Source organism: Myotis brandtii, unplaced genomic scaffold (assembly GCF_000412655.1).
Source record: "Myotis brandtii unplaced genomic scaffold, ASM41265v1 scaffold17, whole genome shotgun sequence".
NCBI lineage: Eukaryota > Metazoa > Chordata > Mammalia > Chiroptera > Vespertilionidae > Myotis > Myotis brandtii.
The window spans coordinates 9,146,283-9,166,992 of NW_005356259.1; the positions used below are offsets into that span (position 1 = coordinate 9,146,283).

The 20,710-nt window shown below is 38.9% G+C and overlaps 1 long non-coding RNA gene across 1 annotated transcript in view; it reads right to left on the reverse strand.

The window, feature by feature from the left end:
• Positions 1-20,494, reverse strand: part of LOC106725553 — a 20,893-nt gene extending 399 nt beyond the window's left edge. The window contains exons 1-2 of the long non-coding RNA XR_001361444.1: positions 20,339-20,494; positions 12,085-12,453 (exon numbers count right to left, since the gene is read on the reverse strand). This is a non-coding gene — a long non-coding RNA (uncharacterized LOC106725553). The remainder of the gene's footprint in view (positions 1-12,084; positions 12,454-20,338) is intronic.
• Positions 20,495-20,710: the final 216 nt, after the last annotated feature.

Below are 20,710 nucleotides of genomic sequence, written 5' to 3' on the forward strand. Positions count from 1 at the left end.
CTGGTCACTGATATTGTAAAGTGGAAACAAACATCTTTTGTTTTGTTGCTGTTTTTTAATAAAAACATGATAATCAACATCCTAACCAAATGTAAAAGGTGGGCATTTGAATATTTTTAATTAGAAGGACTAATGCATACTGCCACATTTAGTCAAATCTAGAGTTCCCGGTGCAGGCTTAAATCATAAATGTGGGCATTATTGCCTTTTACAATACTCCATTGATAGAACACCAACTTTAAAGCCAATTAAAGGTTGGCAATCTTCCTACCATTGGCAAAGTAACACTTGTTAACAGTTCCCCTTGTGACACGTTTCAGCATAATCACTGATTTCTGGAAACCTTATTTAGCACTTACGGATATTTTGAAATCTCTAATGAATTTCTTTTTATAGACATTTTAACGTTTTACTTTAATTTTTTAAAGGTGTTCAGGTAGTTTAATTTTATACACTCAGATGGTGCGTGTATGCAGATATTTATATGTGAAGGACAAAATGTTAGAGTATGTAGAACTATACTCTATAAATAATAGTTTGCTCGTAATACTCAGATTTTAATGGTTCCATTTCTGAAATCTAATTGTACCCAAATTCATTCAGAAAAACCTCATACTAGAATCCAAATATGCAGACAACTGTTCTTTCTGTTTAATAAATTACAAGTTCTTGTCACTTAAGAATTGGTTAAAAATAGTTAGAATAAGTAAATTCTTTCCTGGTTATTTACTTCAAATAAAAGTGTTTTGGAGGCTAGTAAACTCTTTTTTACATTTCATATGGAAATAATTTGATAAGCTTGGCAAAGATGTGACCAATGAGCTAAGAACATTCAAGTTATTTTAGTCTTGAGTTACTAACACTGAACAGAGAACTAGTTTTCATCAAGTAAAGAACAGCTTGATTATATGCTAGGCAAATGTTAATGCAAAAGTAAACAATAGTTAGTTTTCACTTAGGTTTTATGTTCTGGCATATTTCAAATAGATAATATTAATTCAAGATGACACGATGCATCTGTATACTCAATACTAGAAACTTGATAACATTAAAATCAAATTATAGAAGGCATCCTGATATTCAATATTAGCAATAGATAATATTAGTATAAGATGATACAGTGCATCCTGATATTGACAGATTATTTGGGTATATACTTTGACATGTGTTTATTTTCAGCCATCCACACAGTGTTCATGTCAGGACAAATATCGGTATGTTTAATTGTCCTCTTTAAAAAGAAAAACAACAGTTGTTATTATTGCAACTGTAATTAAGTATATAGTGTTTAATTTGATTTAGTTCATGGAAATTTTTTTCCAAAGAAATATGCTTTAGGAATAAGTTTTTAAAAACTTAAAGATGCAATTTTAAAGTTTGTAAATGACATATGTATATTTAAAGGGAGAGAGAGATAGAAACATCAATGATGAGAGAGGAGAGGATCACTGATCAGCTGCCTCCTGCACGCCCCACACTGGGGATTGAGCCTGCAACCCGGGCATGTACCCTGACTGGGAATCAAACTGTGACCTCCTGGTTCATAGGTGGATGCTCAACCACTGAGCCATGCCGGCCGGGCTGTAAATTATATTGATAATGGTAAAAAGAAACAACCCACATATATAAAAATTAAGATTTGATTAGCCAGGCTGGGTGGCTCAGTTGGTTGGAACATCATCCCATACACCAAAAGGTTGCAGGTTTGATTCCTGTTGGGACACATATCTGAGTTTCAGATTCGATCATATAAGAGGCAACCAATTGATGTTTCTCTCTCACACATAGATGTTTCTTTCTCTCTCTCTCTTCCTTTTTCTCTAAAAATCAATAAAGACATATCCTTATGTGAGGATTAAAAAAAAAATTTGGTTAAATAAATTATATCTTTAGGTTGGCAAGGCAGAGACAATTAGTTGCCTATCTATATCAACTAACCTATATTTTTTAGTAACTTCCTAATTTCATTCAGGATGGCATGGGCATGTTGATGTAAGAACATCCAAATCTGTAGAGAATTTTTATAAGAGGTTATTTGAGCCAAACTGAGGACACACTGGGAAGCAAGATCTCAAATGTTCTGGAGAATGACAGTTTTGCAGTTTCTTTCATACATCTGGAATTAAGGCAGGAATGTAAGGAAAATTTACATGAAGGTGAAAAAAGCAAGGTGAGCAAGTATCTATGATTGGATTTCTGGATAGTTACCAAGACTATGTGCTCCACTGAGGGTGCTTATGCCTCTGAGGGGTCTGGAAAAGAGGATTACTCTGGCCTTTCAAAGATGTGTTAAACTAGAAGCACAAGAACAATGGACAGGGCTTGTTCAAGGCAAAGACTAACCTTTTATTTCAAAAGTTATAGGCCTGGGCGTGACTATCACCTGACCTACGCAGATAGGAATTTATGATCCGATCACCACCCTGTGAGGTTACTTTTGGTCACTGAACTTGTTGGATGTTTGGTTCACAGGCATGCAAACTATGCAGTTACACAAGAACCCCTGCTCAGAAGGGCCTTTTGCTTGGCTAATGCTCTATTGTTGCTATTTGAAATTCTTAATTTTGTCTTTGAAGTTGTGTGTTGTAAATGAGGTCTGATAGAACATCGGTGTGAGAAGAGGGGTACAGGCAATATGCTTGTTTATTGTTCCTTGTTGCCCCATTTGTATACATATATCCCCATGAGCTTAGAATTCCAGTGGTCCCCTAATGAGCCAGAGTTCAGCAAGACTCAAAGCAAGGACAAGGAAAGTGTGTTATATCTAAAAGTGATTAACATGTTAAGCGCTAAGCCTGTTTTGTCTTCCTTTCCGTTTTAGTCACCGGTGACTGACAGGTTGCTTAACGTGTTAAGCTGGGTTCCTGACACTTCCGAGAGGCCACACTTTCCATTTGAACCAGAACTTGCTACCCAGAAAGAAGGCAACGGTATTCCCAGAAACATGTATCATTTCTTACTCATGTTAATTCCCTGAAGTAGTCAACAACTTATCCTGTAAATGGTGACATGGAGAAGGAAAAGATAGACAACCCATAGTCCTTTTCCTTTCAGTCCTTCTTTCTTACTCATCAGTAAGCTGAAGTCCGAGTGTTGGTAGAAGGTACTGCATGTGTATCAAGAAGTGAAATAAAAATAGTTGATTTCATTCTGTGTAGCATTGTTACTGTTTTGGTAAGAACCAGGTACAGATGCATGCACATGCTATGAAATACAAATCATGTGATTCAGGGATTCCATATACAAATTACATGTTCTTATATTTGCATTTAAAACTGACATTAGTATACAGATGAAGGGCACATTGATCAGCACACCCCCTACTGGGGATAGAGCCCACAACCCAGGCATATGCCCTGACCAGTAATCGAACCAGTGATATCTTGGTTCCTGGGTCGATACTCAATCGCTGAGCCACACTGGCCAGGCATACCCTACTTTTTAAGTAAGAGGTCCCACATTTTCTCTTTTTCATTGGGCCCCACAATTAGGTAGACAGTTCTAACTTTGTGAAACCAACCCATCACCTGTGAACTGCCTACTTTTGTGTTTAAATCACTGTTATTTAGTTTTCGTTAAATCTAATCCTAAGAAGGGATATTTGATTATTCACAAAACTTACTTTTGTTAGACTTAAAAAAGTAGGTTATGCACAGTGTGTGACATTTTTGTTTTTTAAAAAATACACATGGATACACACAGAAAGAAAAGAAGGCCAGAAAATAATTACTCCAAAACATTAATAACATCTATCTCTAGGGACTGGAATTATTGATGATATTTATTTTCTTTGTGTGTATGTGGTTTTCTATACTTTTTAATCTTCATAAAATGAATATGGATTTTTTTTAGATAAAATTTAGAAAATTTACATATGAATCCTGAACTGGTATGACATTTACCACTAAATCCACACACTGTGTAAAACTCAGCCTCATGTTATTTTATTTATTTTTTAAATATATTTTTATTGATTTCAGAGAGGAAGGAAGAGGGAGAGAGAGAGAGAAACATCAATAATGAGAAAGAATCATTGATCAGCTGCCTCCCGCACCCCCGCCCCCGCCCTCACTGGGGATCAAGCTCGAAACCTGGACACATGCCCTTGACTGGAATCAAACCTGAGACCCTTCAGTCCGCAGGCCAACACTCTTCCCACTGCGGCAAACCAGCAGGGCCAGCCTCATGTTATTTTATATAGTTTGCTTAATTTTTTAAAAATTATTTATTGTTTAAAGTATTTCATATGTCTCCTTCTCCCCCAATTGACCTCTCCCCGGTCGTTCCCACCTCCCCCCACCCCCAGCACATGCCCTCACCCCCCTACTGTCTGTGTCCATGGGTTATGCCTTATATGCATGCATACAAGTCCTTGGGTTGACTCTCACCTCCCCTCCCCCCTTATAAAACTAATAAAGGCTGGTTGTCACAATTGAAATAATACAAAATTATAAATATTAAAAAAACCAATTTTATCTCTCTACTCTGTCCCTGTCATCTAAGGTAAACATGTTAAAAGCTTGACATGCATCTTTTCACAAACGACATAGTATAATCAAACCTATATAATTTGTTCACAATTATATAGGTTACACACATACACATAGATGGAAAAAAAGAAGAAAGGTAGAGAGATTGATTGAATTTTGCATTTGTTTCCCATGAAATACAATCCTATTATATACATTACTCCAAAACTTACTATTTTCACTTAATATATCATAAACTTGCTTATAAGGCAAAAGATAAGAATTTAACTTTTTCTTATTCCTCTACACATACATAGAGACACATATCATTTTATATCCCATTTTACCCATCGCATTTTGAAGCTTGGAGGTGTCTTTTACATATAATTTATTAAACATTCTTTCCATTATGCTGGGGGGGGAGGGCAGGAGGTGGTTTGTGTGAGTTGGATGTTGCTTCTGAGTGAACTCATTCTTGATCCGAAGTTCATCAAAGGAAATGCTTTAAATTTATGTTTCCAAACAAGATAATTCCTCATCCATATGTTTCCTTGTCTCTACTTTCTCATTCCACATTTCATCTTAAATGTCTAGTCAGTCCCTTGGTTTGCAATTTGCTTTTTGATGCATCATCCTATTACTCTTCAGAGGGAAAGTAGATTTAGTACTTTGAAGAAGTAATCCAGTGTATCTTTTAATATTTGTTAGTTTCGCCTAAGAAGGCTGGGGAAACCAGAAGCTTTCAACATAGCAGTACCTGCTGAGGAATGGCGGGAATTGAAATAGACCATGTCGAACCCAGAGGTCACCGGTTTGATTGGTTCAATTCCCGGTCAGGCACATGCCTGGATTGCAGGCTTGATCCCCAGTAGGGGTACGTGCAGGAGGCAGCCCATCGATGATGTTCCTCTCTCATCAATGTTCCTATCTCTCTATCCCACTCCCTTACTCTCTCTTTTAAAAAATCAATAAAACATATATTTTTTTAAAAAAGAAGTAGACCATGTTGATATTTTAAAATTAAGATTATTCCTACATGATGCCGAGAACATATTTGTAAGGCATTGTCTCAAAACTGACCAAATTAGGGCTTTGTGTAAGGCAAAGTCTCAGTGAATTCCTCTGTGACCTCCGTATCCTTATTAGCATGAGCCAGTTAAGAGATGACTCTGGCTATTCTAGGGCATATGCATGCCCTTAACTGCACTTAAATCTTCATTTAGTCTGAGCTGGTGAAGAGTTACTCTACAAACCAAAGGTTCCCTTATCGTTTTAAAATATATTGCATAAATAATTAAGTCGTTTCTTTCCAGTAACAAGTTCACCGTTGCATTATCTGATGATAATGAGTCCACACTTTCTTAATTTTGCTTATTTATGGCTTTATTGTCACAAACAATTACTCACTGTGCACAGACTGTGCTCCGCAGCCTCCGTGGATGAGACCAGAACATGCTCCTATCACCCCAGGGAATACATAATTACCCTTTGGGGATTATTTTTTGGGGGTAAAAAATTGATGGAGTTTTTACTCCCCAAATGAGTGAACAGAAAAACATCTTTACAGGATACAAACACAAATTATAGATGAAACAGGCATAACATTGAAAATCTTGTGGATACGGGAGGAAATGAGAGAAACCCCTCAAATTCTAAAGGTAGACTATCTTTCTGAAAACTAGATTTCTGTACTCAAAGATATAGTTGGGCCAATTTGCTGCTTTAAGTAACAGTGCAGATAGGAAGTAACTGTAAGTTTACAGTGCAGATGGAAAACAAAAATTAAACACAGAAACACGAAATTAAAACGAACCCTCTACTAAAAATGTATATTAAGAAATTATTATTTCTCCTGAAACCAAGGTTATGCCAGTCTAAGTGTGGTGATTAAAGAGGGCCTTGTCCTCAAAGGCTGGCCTGGCCAGAGGCAAGTTTGTTCAATAGGAAGTTTGTCCCTGGCACACTCACTCGCCAAACATCTCCCTTTGCCCTTTGTAGTCACCTCTACTCTCTCTCCCTCTTGTTCTCAGGGGTCTCCATGTCCCTGGCTAAGTTTTGCTCTCAGTTGGCAGCTAATTAATGGGTAAGAAGTTAGAAAATGGTGCTGCTAAGTGTTTACAATGTCTTTATATGTTTCAACATTTTTCAGTTATTAGAAACAGGGAGGAAAATTCTGGTAGTAGAAAACTGGGTTGGCTCTGGGTCAGTAAACCCGTCTGGCATTTTAATAGAAGCAAACCTCAGTCATTAATTTTGCATCGTATTGTGTTCAATGACCCTAAGGTATCTAAGCAGCAGAGGTGAAAGGGGGGAGGGGTAAAAGTTAGTGGTGCTTCTGTAATTTTCTTTTTCATAGGGTAGACATAGTCATGAGAGCTACCAGAGTCTGGAAAATTTGCTATTTTCTTCTTCTTTGATAATTAGCGGGGATTAGGGTGAGATGGGGTGGGGGTGGGGGGAACCACCATCAGGAAAACTGTAATCAGGAAGTTTTAGTCTGTGGGGGTTCAAATATAGGCTTAATAGGCTTAAAAATTGGGAAAACAGAATTTAAGAACTAGCCACTTCCCTCCAACAACCTAAACAAACAGGCTGCAAGATGATGGAATGGAAAGCTTTCGTATGCCCTCTGACCAAACTATATTTAACAGGGAGAAACCCACATTGGATTAGACTTAAGGTTACAAAAATTAAGTGAACCTAAGAAAAATGTTAGCTTAGTTAAGTATGAGTTTTTACTAAAATGCTATATTCTTTTACATTCTTCTTTTAAATAGGACAATTTTCATAGTTAATTATAGTTGCAAGTCATACAATTATATTTTTCTAATGAAGAATTTAAATTGTTTGAGGTGATTTCCTGGTTCTTTAGACCAGGGGTCTTCAAAATTATTTGCATATATAATCCTGAAAGAATTCTGGAAAACATAGGGTCCCTTGAATATTTTACATTGATATCTAAAGATGGTTTATCTTTAACTTTAAATCATTGCAGAGAATGTACTTCCTGGTGTATTGTAATTTGAATATATACTCCAACTTTGTTTTTATCAAATCCTTGGGGCTCATTCAGTTTATTAAAAAAGTCTACCATATAAATATTGTCAACCCAATCTTCATCAGCTAAGTCAGACTGAATGTCTATCATTTTAAAATTTAAATGATTGGGATAATATTATTCTGAATCCTAATTCCACATGAATGACACAGAGAGATACAGAGAGAAGGCATGGAGACTTGCCAAGAGTTGGCTGCCTAGATAAAATAAGACTTGAGTACTTTTTACTGAGGCTCTCTCTTTGTTTCATTTTTAGGTGGGGAATGGGAGAATACTTCTTCAGAGGCAGTACACATTTAATCATTCCTTTTGAATTGCCTCTAAGATTTTTATAGCCTGGAGCAACGCACCAAGATAAGATTCAGGTTGGGCGAGAGATGTCTCTCTTCTGTATGATGGGAGGATGAACATGAAAAGGGGGTACTAGCAGGACTCAGGAGCTGAGAATCTGAAAGTAGGCTGCCTTAAAACTATCCAATCACCATGTGTTTTTGGAAAGTCTTCATGTACCCTAGGAGTATGAGTGCCCAGGTTGAATTCTGCTATTCTAAACCCTTCTTAAAAGAGAATGCACATGCTACAAAGATCCCAGAATACAAGATAGTCTTCCAATGGGAAGATGCTCAAACAGCAACAGGCATTCCAGAAACTCAGTAGGACAAAGGGACTCCTTTATTAATGCTTCTCCTTATGGAACAGCTCACAGTCCAAGACCTAATTCTCATGTTTAGATATGAATTTCTAGAGATGAAAAAGCCTCTACGACACAAACTTGTAGAGCTGGAATAGTGGGGTGAGTAAATAGCACTGAGATTATTTTGAATTTTTTGCCTCTACCTAACTAGTAGGAGGCATCTTCTGATTTAATGTTTCCACTGAAGGTCCTAAATTATATCACATTAAACAAAAACTTAAAGTAATACCACATGTCAAAGGACTTGAAAGTATGCAAAAATTGTGCCTTACTTGGAGAATATTAATTGAACAAAAATCTATGCTTCATAATAGAGAAGCTAATATTTCAAAGGAATGCTTCAAATAATATCCTTCAGCATTACTTTATGCTAACCATGCTTTCACTTTACAGTTCTTTCCCACAAAGCATACTTTTCCCTGTTGTTCTCCAGGAATGATAAAAACATCCAAAAAGAGAGAACTAACTATGAGGAAAAGTCAAATTTCTACCAAAGGTGGATTTTTGTTGCCTTTGTTCTTTCCACATTTCTGTCTTTCATCTTTAGGTAACATTTCCCTACTTTCTTTGGAGTATTTCACTTCCTTCACTCCTTGCAATTCTGAGCTGCTACGCATACTCCTGCAACAATGAAGTTGTGATGTGATATACTAGGTCATACTATCTCATCTTCCTCACCATACACTGGCTTGGAGTTAGGCACATGATGCAAACTGGGTGAATCAGAGCCCATCCCAGGGATATTTATAAAAAATTGAGAGCATTTCAATGAAGTTGCTCAAACACAAAAACCCTGACTTTTGTTGGATTTCTTATGAAAGATGACAAAGAATGGAGTTTTCCCCTTGGGGTCTAAAGTGGAACATAACCTAGCAGGCCATGTGGATACAGTGGATAGTGAAAAAATAGAAAAACACAAATAAGGAAGGACATACATATTATAAAAAGGCCTTGAACTTCGCCAGGCCCTGGACTAGTATTCAAAGATTTACCTGCATCACAGGTAAATCTGAGACAGGGAGGCCCCTGGAGACATGGGTAACAGGTTTTAAAAACTAGAGGTCAACAAGTAGGTCATCTACCCAGACAGATGAAACAGGAAGGTCTTGTTATATAACTTCTAGGCAAGCAGAAAGCTCATGGGCTTGTTGACAGTGATGGAATTTCCTGCACTGAAAGGAAAAGTGTGTGAAAGGGGAGAGGGATGCTATGTGTTTAGAGGATATGTAGGCTGATTCACTATAAAGTTCTGCATGACTGGGGGCAAGCCGGGGGTGGGTGTAGGGTTAGGTGGGGGTGGAGAGAGTGTGTGGAGGGGGTATTGAGGCAACTGCAATTCTTGTGTTTCAATTGCGCCACCATGTGGCTGTGATGCCAGCAACAGCCTAGCCCTAGCCCAATATGACACCTTAGTTGACGCTGATTTCTAGTGTCTCTTCTGGAGGTAAGTAAAGCTAACTGCCCAGTCCCTAATGTATATGGATTCCTTATGGTGGGAGATGGGCATTGGTTAGAAATAGGGGATTACAGAGAAGAAGGACATTTTTAATGATATCAGAGGGGTATTATTTGAATAACAAAAATAGAGTGGTTCTCATTTTAAGCCCTAAGTTGGAGAAGTGGAGTTTATAGGCAGTGGTGTATTGGAGTTGGCTTGTGCCAGTTTGCAAGAGATAACTGTTAAATTTTCAGGAATTTTTCAAGCTGGTCATAAAAAATTGACTACATATGTCAGGTATAATGACAATAGATTTATTAGGAAAAGAGTTAGCATATTAGGATGTAACTCCATTTGTCAAATCATAGTTCAATTGCAACCATATGTTGGCTACAGATACAAAAGCTTGGCAAAAGTCAACAAAATAATTCTGTAAGAATCCATTGACTATATGGGAGTTATAATAAATATTGTATATGTTATATTATTTGTAAATTGTATGCCACACATCTTTTATATTATAAAGTTAATACTAAATACGCACACACACACACACACACACACACACACACACACACTTTTTACCCCTGTAGAGTTGGCTGTTAAAAATTTACTAGCACAAAACTGCTTATAGGTTATATGTTTATAATGAATTGCTAATAAGAAAATATGAATAATGCATCATTTCATTTCACTCACACCCACTTAATTCCAGACTAGTATGACTCCATTCTGAGTCACACTCCAACAGCCTACAAAAAGTTCAGGCTGTTACCAATGCTTAATAGGAATACCCATTCATTGTTTGCTTCATTTCCTTAAATGCTTTGGTGGTAAATAGATAATTGAATTCCTATAATGTCTATGCTGATACTTTAAAACCACCCTGAAGTGCTACGTGACTAATATTTCTGAAAGGTGACATTTCATTCCCACCTAAATAGCTCACTTTCATATAATTATATAAGAGGTTAGATCTCACCATGAGCTAGAAAAAGTAGGCAGGTAAATTATTCTGCATGATGACAACCAACACAATTATTCTTAGACTCTAAAAATTAAGGAGAGGCTTCCCACTTGAATGGCAGACGGTGCACATGTGTTTGATCTGGCTGCAATTAAAATGAAAGTAAAGGAACAAAAATCAAAAAAAAAGGAAATGAAATCCCAAGAATGAAAAGAATAAGATGAGAATCACTAACAGATGAAGATTTTTTTTTTTAAGGGACGTCAGAAAAGAGATGCAACCATGTGATGGATTGAACAGAGGGAAGGAAGCCACAAGTCAGATACCATCAGGAGGACCATAGGAGTTATCTGTCTAATAAACCCTCAGAGATATTCTGGGGTTGGAAACTTGGAGTCAAACTGTCAATTGGTCAACAGAACAAGATAACAATAGTCAAGGACTCAGGAACTTCCTTTCTTAGAAGTTACTTGATGTATTTATTTGAGAAAAAATAAGAGGGAAGAAAATCAGAAAGAAAATTACCTGTAATACAGAAAACATGGACCTAACCCAGTGATCAATGAGCAGAAATCCCAAATGACTGGAGTGCTGCAGGCCTAGAAATATCTTTCCAAAATAGAATAAGAATTCAGTGGGGACCAAAAAAAGAATATCTGTAATAAGAAAGGCATAGATTCTATGTCATAGATAGAATAAATAAGGTGTTGGAAGATATTTGAGCATGCTGAAGAAGGCATGCTACTTTTCTTAGGGGGAAAAAGGCAATTATAAATTCTAGAAAAAACCAAAAAAAAAACAACAAACCAGAAATAAAATTGTGGTTCAAATATTAATCAATCTAAAATACAGCATAATTTTGAGCACAAGGAAAAACAATCTATTTTATGATATCAAATTTTAGATCAATAAACAGGAGAAAAATAATTTAATAGCTATTACCAAAATTCCTTTTATCCATGTTGGTAATATCTATTAAAATATAAAATGTATATACTTTTTGAACCAGCTATCCTATTTCTAGGAATTTATCCTCAAGTTTATACTTACATCTTTGTTCAAATATGTAAATTTAAGCATGACCATGCCATCATTATTTATAGTGACAAAAAGTAGAATCGATTAAAGGAATTATGGTATTTTCGCACAATACTGTACAGCCTTTAAAAAGACTGAGATAAATCTATATATATGATTTTAATGATCTTCAAGATACATAAATAATAAAAAGCAAGATATAGAACAATGTGTATATTGTGCTTCTATTTGAGCAGAAACTAGAACACACACATCCATTGTGAAACTTAACTCTGTGGTTGACTCTAGGGAAGTGAATAATGTTTGAACTGAGATGAACATTTACTTTTTCCTTTCATATTGCTTAAATTTTACCATGTGCTTATCAATTTTTCAGCTTTAAAATATTTAAAAAGTGAAATAAAATAAAAAATAACTCACCTTTGCAGTTAGGATACTTTTGCTTGAAAGTAACAGGAACTCAGACTGAACTGAGTTTTTACTGGCTCAGTAACTGGGAATTCATGGGTCCACATAATGGAATTCCAGAGCAGAGAACCCTTCAGGTTTAACTTAATCCTGCCTGCCAAGACTGTTTGTTATTCCTCTGTTTGTTGGATTCGTCCTTACACTGACTTTTCCCATGGCAAAATGCTGCCTTCACATCTTCCTTCCTCAAGGTCCAGATAAAGAGAGGATGTTTCTTCCTATGATTCTCTTGTGAGAATGAACCTTTCCCAGAAGGTTCTGCACATCTCTTCTCATCCTTTTTCATCCAACCTCGTTTCCATGTTGCTCCTGAAGCAGTCCCTGTGGCCAGAGGAATGCATGTGCAGATCAGCTTAGAGTTCTAGCACCATCACTGTAATCAAGGAGATGGGATCATCTGAATTCAAAACAATCTTTCTCTGGAGCTGGGTGTGAGTTTCCCCTGATGTATGTAAGAGTCATACTGGTACCTGAATCAGGATACTGTTAGGAAGGGGAGGGAAATGGAACTAGGTGCCTTATAGGCAACAACAATGACCATTATTCCCACCCTAGTCTTCCTCCATGCTATGATAAAGGCCTTTTCACTGCTGCCTTCACAATATGATCCTACTTCATAAAATTATTATCAAAGAAAACTAATTAACTTATCCTTTGCAGTAACAGAGTAAAGCCTGGTAATAATAATCATGATATGACCTTTGAAAAGATGTAATTTATAGGATGCTCTCCCATTTGATACAGAATAGATCATTTGTTAGATTATCCTATTAGTTAGAATATAGCCATTAGGGGAATAGAACTATATTCTTCAAGAATGTCAAGTTTGGAGGGAATATAGAATGACGATTGTCATGGTGAATATGCAGTAATTATAAACTCCAAAGTGGAATTCATTAGGTTTAATTTTCCCTTGCTAATGATTGACTACAAAGAAACAACTGAAAGAAGCAACCTTCTCCACCCCCCAAAAATAAGTCTGACAAATAAGCAACAGAATCTTTCATTGCCAAAAACAGGATCAAGTAAAAATTACCATGGACATTCTGTCTCTCCCAGCCCAATTTAGAGTCAATATTGGTTCACCAGCAATACCTCTAATTCAAAAGAATATATGCACTCCTGTGTTCATTGCAGTGTTATTTACAAGAGCCAAGATTTGGAAGGAGCCCAAGTGCCCATCTGTAGATGAGTGGTACATTACACAATGGAATACTACTTGGCTGTAAAAAAGAAGTAAATCTTACCATTTGCGACAACATAGATGGACCTGGAGGGTATTATGCTAAGTGAAATAAGTCAGTCAGAGAAAGACAAATACCATTTGACTTCACTTATATGTGGAATCTAAAGAACAATATAAACAAATAAACAAACACAATGCAAACAGACTCATAAATACTGAGAACAGACTGTGAAGGCTGCTCTAGGAAGGGCAACTGCCCTCTTAAGAAGATGGCCTAAATCTGAATTATTCTGATATTCCGTTCATGGACTCTTGGTCATGGATTTAGTGGGAATGGGAAGTAGACCTGGATTTGAAATGCCTTACAGAGGGGTTCCAAGTATGGCTCCCCGCAAGAGTTCTGTAGGTGTTATTTACAAGAGCCAAGATTTGGAAGGAGCCCAAGTGCCCATCTGTAGATGAGTGGTACATTACACAATGGAATACTACTTGGCTGTAAAAAAGAAGTAAATCTTACCATTTGCGACAACATAGATGGACCTGGAGGGTATTATGCTAAGTGAAATAAGTCAGTCAGAGAAAGACAAATACCATTTGACTTCACTTATATGTGGAATCTAAAGAACAATATAAACAAATAAACAAACACAATGCAAACAGACTCATAAATACTGAGAACAGACTGTGAAGGCTGCTCTAGGAAGGGCAACTGCCCTCTTAAGAAGATGGCCTAAATCTGAATTATTCTGATATTCCGTTCATGGACTCTTGGTCATGGATTTAGTGGGAATGGGAAGTAGACCTGGATTTGAAATGCCTTACAGAGGGGTTCCAAGTATGGCTCCCCGCAAGAGTTCTGTAGGAGCAGGGTGGTCTGTACTGTTCCTGCATTTTGCAGGTGCATGATAGAATTTTCAGCCCAAGTGTGAGCAGGTAGAAGTGATACATAAACTATCTTCAACAATAGCCCCATCACCCCTGGGGTGGACCCAGAGAAAAAGGCAGGTGTATGATGAAGTTGCATGACGTTGTCCCCTAACAGGCTTAGGGGACAGGAAAAGCAGTAATAGCTCCTTGGGGATCATTGACTTATCTTTTAGCCAGCGGTATCTTTTGCATTTGTCTGACGAATGAAAGAAGTTATGTTGCATATGGGACTATTAGAGTCCCTACTGAGTCAAAACAGCTCTCTTGAAAGGGCCCAGCGGCCCCACTCAGTTTGCATCCTGGCATAGCAGAAAGGCCTGGATCCAGGTCTTGTCTGCTGGGACATGTAACTGGCTATAGTTTCACTAGAGGTCTTCTTTACTCCCGGTTCACACCATGTACTAACTGTCAGGGTGTTCCCAGAGTGCTGCCAACCATGGACAGATGTAGGGATTTCCTTTGGTGTCACTGGATGAGGTTTGCCGATCTTTGTGAGGTTGTAGGACAATCCAGGTTTTTTAATGGATGACCTCGGATGGAGTAGCTTTCCAACTTGATCTCAAAGCCCATTAAAACCTAAAATTAACCATTGGTAGAATTAAGACTCCAGCCTTAACTTCTTGGGGCCCATAGTGACTTAGGGCTTCATTCTAAACGTGCTAAGTGCTAGGGTTTTGTGTGTGTGTGTGTGTGTGTGTGTGTGTGTGTGTGTGTGTTTAGGTGGGGTCTTTAGGACTTCATGGTGAGGAGCTGTTTTTGTACCCTTTTAATTAAGCTCATCTGGCTCTTGTTCGTGTGAAACTACTGAATGTGTATCAGGGCACCTTGCCCAAGTGTTTCCTTGGGACAATGGCATTGGAGGCACCAGTCTGTATTGCACATGAATGCCTAGAAATAGCATGCATTACAGGGTTGCCAGCTTCCTGACTGTTGTGGCAATGGCTGGATTCTGAGTGACCTCTTGGCCTTTCTCTAGAGCCACACTGTCCAATTTGGTAGCCACTGGTCATATGAGGCTACTGAGCACTTGAAATGTGGCTTGTCTGAATTAAGACGAGCTACAAATATAAAACAGTCGCCAGGTTTCAAAGAGTTAGCATGCAAAAAGAATGTAAAACATCTCATTAATAGCGTTTAATATTGATTGTATGAGGAAATGGTAACATTTTTAATATATTGGGTTAAATAAAATATAATATCAAAATTAATTTCACTTGTTTCTTTTACTGTCTTGAAATGCAGCTTCTAGAAAATTTAAAATGACATGTGGCTTGCATCGTATTTCTTTTGCACAGTGCTACTCTAGATCAGTGGTTCTCAACCTTCTTAATGCCACGACCCTTTAATACAGTTCCTCATGTTGTGGTGACCCCCAATTTCATTATTACAAATTGAACATAATTAAAGCATAGTGATTAATCACAAAACAATATGTAATTATATATGTGTTTTCCGATGGTCTTAAGCGACCCCCAAAGGGGTTGCGACCCACAGGTTGAGAACAGCTGCTCTAGAGGATAGTCAGTGTGACAGGTAGGCTAGTGAATGTGTGGCCCAAGGTCTACAAAATCCTAAATATTATGTCTGAGTTGGCCCGCCACTACTACATTCAAGGCTTTGTGACCTTTTGTTGTAATGAATCACAGCCATGAATAAGATTATACTAGAGGCCTGGTGCACGAATTCATGCACAGGTGGGGTCCCTTGACCTGGCTGGTGATCAAGGCCGATCAGGGTGGTAGGAGGTTGGCCAGGGGGAGGGGCTGCAGGAGGAGCGCATGGACCACCGGGGGCAGCTCCTGCATTGAGCGTCTGCCCCCTGGTGGTCAGTGCACGTCATAGTGACCTGTCGACTGGTCGCTTAGGCATATATATATATATTCAGTTCTGGGTTCTTTCAGTGAATCCCTAAAACTAGTCTTAGAGACCCTCAACACATAAAGTAATATACAGAACCCACTGGTGGAAGACTTGAATGTGAGTAATTTTTGGTTTCATTTTCTTTCTTATAGAGTTAAGAGTTGGAACCCCCTAGATACACCTGACATTACAGAATGTGGGTGGGAGACCCATATCACTAAAGCTAAGGGTAATAGTTTGTGGAAAACTGGCAACTGATGTAGACTTCTCAAAAGCCAACTGTTTACCCTGGCCTGTGTGGCTCAGTTGGTTGGAGTGTCATCCTGTACAATGAAAGGTGGTGGGTTCAATTCCCGGTCAGGGCACAGACATACCCAGGTGTCGGGTTCCATCCCAGTCAGGGTGCGTAGGAAGCAGCTGATTGATGTTTTTCTCTCACAACGATGTTTCTTTCTCTCTCTCTTTCTCTCATTAAAATCAATAAAAAGCGTATCCTCAAGTGAGGAAAAGATTTTTTTAAAATACCAAAACAAACAAAAAGAGACACCTATTCAGTTCTAAATTTTCCATTAATTTCTTCTTTATATCTTCTGAGACTTTTAATTTCTTTGCTGAGACTATTTTTTCACTTGTTTTAAGTGTGTTCTAACTGCTCAAACATTTTGTGATGCCTGCTTTAAAATCTTTGTCAGATAATTTTAACTTCTCTGTCACCTTGATAATGACATATCTCCCCCCTCACACACACACACACACACCACCCATTCAATTAGAGAGATTTCTGGTTCTTGATAAGATTAATGATTTTCTATGAAAGCATGGACGTTTTGGGTATTACGACACTCTGAATCTAATTTAAGCTGTCTATTTTAGCTGGCTTTTCCAGATACTGCTCTGGCAAGGGAGGGACTAGAGAGAGCACCATCTTTGCTAATGCCAGGCAGGAGTAGAAGTCTAGGTTCTCTATTTGGCCTCTGTTGACACCGCTGGGTGGGAATAGGGCTCCTCATTACTGGTGGACTGGGAGTTTCAATTACCCACTAGGCTTCCTCTGATATCTCCCTAGCTGGCAGGGGTAGGAGTGCCTCATTACTGCCCCCCATGTGGCATCCACTGGCACCATTGTGGGGAGGGGTGGTCTCCTTATACTAGGCAGTGATCAAAGTCCTGATTCTTCACTTGGCCCCTCCTCTGATTCTACCCAGGCAGGGACAGGGAGGGGTGTCTCATTACTGTCAGGTAGGGGTGGAAGTCCAGGCTCCCCACGTCTCCAGTGACACTTTGGGGATGGGGGAGGGGCACGTGTGGAGGGGTCCTTGTTACCAGCCAATGGTGGGAATGTTCAGTCCTGGTTCTCTATTGGGCCTTCTCTGACACACACTGGTGGGTTAAGTAGGGGGATTAGGGTATTAGGGTGTTGGGGTGTCTCATTAGATAGCCAGAATAGTGTGCAAATCTAGAAATCTTCACTCAGCCTTTGCTAGCACAGTTGGGGTGGGACCATAGGTTTTCACTGTGTGGCATTTGTCTACAGTGGAGTGGTTATTTTCTAAAAGTTATCTGTCTTGGTAGGCTGCATCTTTTTTCATCCTTTGGCTAGAGAGAGTAGCCTTTCATTGGGACATTTCTGTCTGTGCCTGTTGGCATTTTCAGGTTTCTGGGTTTTGGCTTTTCTAATACCCAATAAGAAAACATAAAGCTAAATGAAAACCCAAGAACTTAACACTCTGTTCCTTGTTAGATCCTGAGGTCCCTAGCTGGTATGCTTTCTTTTCTCTACCTGCTTTATATATAACTAGAGGCCTGATGCACAAAATTCATGCAAGAGTAGGCCTTCCTTCCCCCGGCTGCTGGCACTGGCTTCCCTCTGGCACCCGGGACCAGGACTTCCCTCGCAGCCCTGGCTTCGTCTAGAACAGCGGTTCTCAACCTGTGGGTCGCGACCCCTTTGGGGGTCGAACGACCCTTTCACAGGGGTCACCTAAGACCATCGGAAAACACATATATAATTACATATTGTTTTTGTGATTAATCACTATGCTTTAATTATGTTCAATTTGTAACAATGAAATTGGGGGTCACCACAACATGAAGAACTGTATTAAAGGGTCGCGGCATTAAGAAGGTTGAAAACCACTGGTCTAGAAGGTCATCCGGTCTAATTAGCATATTATGCTTTTATTATTATAGATGTTCAGAGGTTTTAGTTGTATTTGGGAAGGATAGGGAAAAATATACCTATTCCATTTTCCCAGAAGCAGAATTGAAGAGCCTATAATGCACAGAAACACAATTTCAAACAAAACTAGTAGCTGAGACTTAGGGAGAAGTTGCAGTGCCTTTCACACAAAGATATCAGGAAGGCAATCGAATAAAGAAAGCCAGCCATAGGTAGGAACTGCCCTTGCAAATACAAGACTATCTGCAATCACTTTCAAATAGTAATCCTTAACAATCATAATGCTTTTGATAAAGTTCCATGAAAATCTCAGAGCCTTAATTTATAAATCAGTATAGGGCTTCTGAGAGGAGATATTAAACTACATGGTGTAGGGATACGGAGAAATTGTGACTTATGCCCTGATCCTGGTTGAGCAAAAAGAATCAAATTTTTAATGCCACTCACTTCCTTTTCAAAGCCATCACATCAGTTAAAAAAAAGAAAAGGCAAATTAAAAAGATCTCATGCCCAGCTTCAGGTCTGCCTGCTCCTATTTCTGAGCCCTTCTTGGAGTCCTAAGAGAACACTCACTGTTCATAGGAGGCAACCTTCTGTAAAGTAGTACTAATTTTCAAGAAAAGAGCCCTATAAACAACCTAGAGAAACAAAAACAGTAGCTCACAATAAAAATGACAAAAACAATCTGATTGGATATAAAATCTCAGGAGGACTGGGATATAAACTTTAGGAGCTGGGAGATCAATTGCTATGTTGTCCTGCGTTGTAAATAGCTCTGCTATGTAGGCTGACATAGTTGAAAGGCAAGCGCATTTCAGCAGTTAATTATAGAAACCTGTCCGGGGAGCTACATTTATTGGTTGCAGGAGGTCTATTCTAGCTAAAACCTAAATAAACCAAGAAGAGAGGGTCAGGTAGAAAATGCTAGGAAACTGTTCCAATGGTAGACATGATTTTTTTTTTTCTTTCCTTTCTTCCTCCTTCCTTCTTTTTGGTTGGTGTGGGGTACAGGGTCAGGGTGAAGAGACAGCCAAAGAAGGAAACTATTTTTGTATCAGTTACAAATGGGAACCCTGCACTTTGTACCAGTCAGTTCCTGGAAACATTGCTAGCATGCCCAGAACCAGGAGAGAGTGTGCATGGAAATTATCCAATTTCTTTGCTTTTTCTTTAGGCACTTCCAACTCCCTCAGTGACTGGGCAAAAGGTGAAAGTCAAATCTGTTGATTCTGCTACTTAGATTAAAAGGTTGGGTGAGCACAATTTAGGCAAATGAGTAAATAAAATGAATTGGAGAGGGGGCGGTAGTGAGCACCCTGGGGTTCCTATTGTCCTACTCCCCATTCACCTTCCTCCTGTACTACCCTTCTACAAAGGATTCAAGTGTTGCTTTGGTGTGTCCCTGACTCCCAACTCTTTGATGGGGTCTGGGGCATGGCAAGCCCCGCAATTATCACCAAAGAGTTGAGATTCAAATACAGTGGGGCCTTGACTTACGAGTGTCCCGACTAACGAGTTTTTTGAGATACCAGCTGTCTCTCGGCCGATTTTTTGCATTGAGTTGATAGAGTAATTTGAGTTAACGAGCTCGGTCTCGGAACGAATTAAACTCCTAAGTCAAGGCCCCACTGTATGTACATCAACCACAGACAGAAGAATGAATAAATCTCTCTGGCACACATACACATACACACTACTTTCTGGACTTTCATGTACCTTCAGTTTTGCTTACAACATGGATGCAGAATTTTAAAACACTGGAGAAATATATATACTGGAATAGAGAATATAACTTCCTAGTAATTCCACTCTTGAAAGAGAACAATATTATCAACTTGTTTTCCTACTCTTTTTCAAATTTATGAAAGAAACTGTTGGGTTAAATGAACTCACATAAATTAAAAAGTTATGTTATTCATGGTAGGTTTCTGTCAATGGTTTCCCAAGGAACTGACAGACACTAAGAGTACTACTGCTAGCATTAAGAGACCCACGTATTATTGCAGTTAAAGACTGGTCCCATATTTTTAAAACTTGGGAATTTCTTCTCTTACCTAAAAATTGCAGCAGCAGCTGCGAGTCACAGTTTAGTTATTTGCTGCAAGAAGGCAACGCGTGCAGTTACAACTCTCTGCGGGGGTAGCTCTGGGAGTCAGGTGGTCGCAGGAGGCGTCAGTGAGCGACAGCCACCGCCTCCCACACACCCTCCGCCTTTTGGTAAACAAGGGAACTCCCGCAGTCTGCAAAGGAGGGAGGAGCTTGGGGGCGGGGCCAGGGCGCCTGATGAGGGTATCCAAAAGCCTCCTATTGGTGGTTCTCAAAGGGCGAGGACCTGCGAATCTTGATTGGTTCGCTCCCTGGATTGACAGCACCTGTCCTGACGGGCGGTGCCGCTGTGGCGCTGCGCTCCTCCCCTCGCGGGTGGG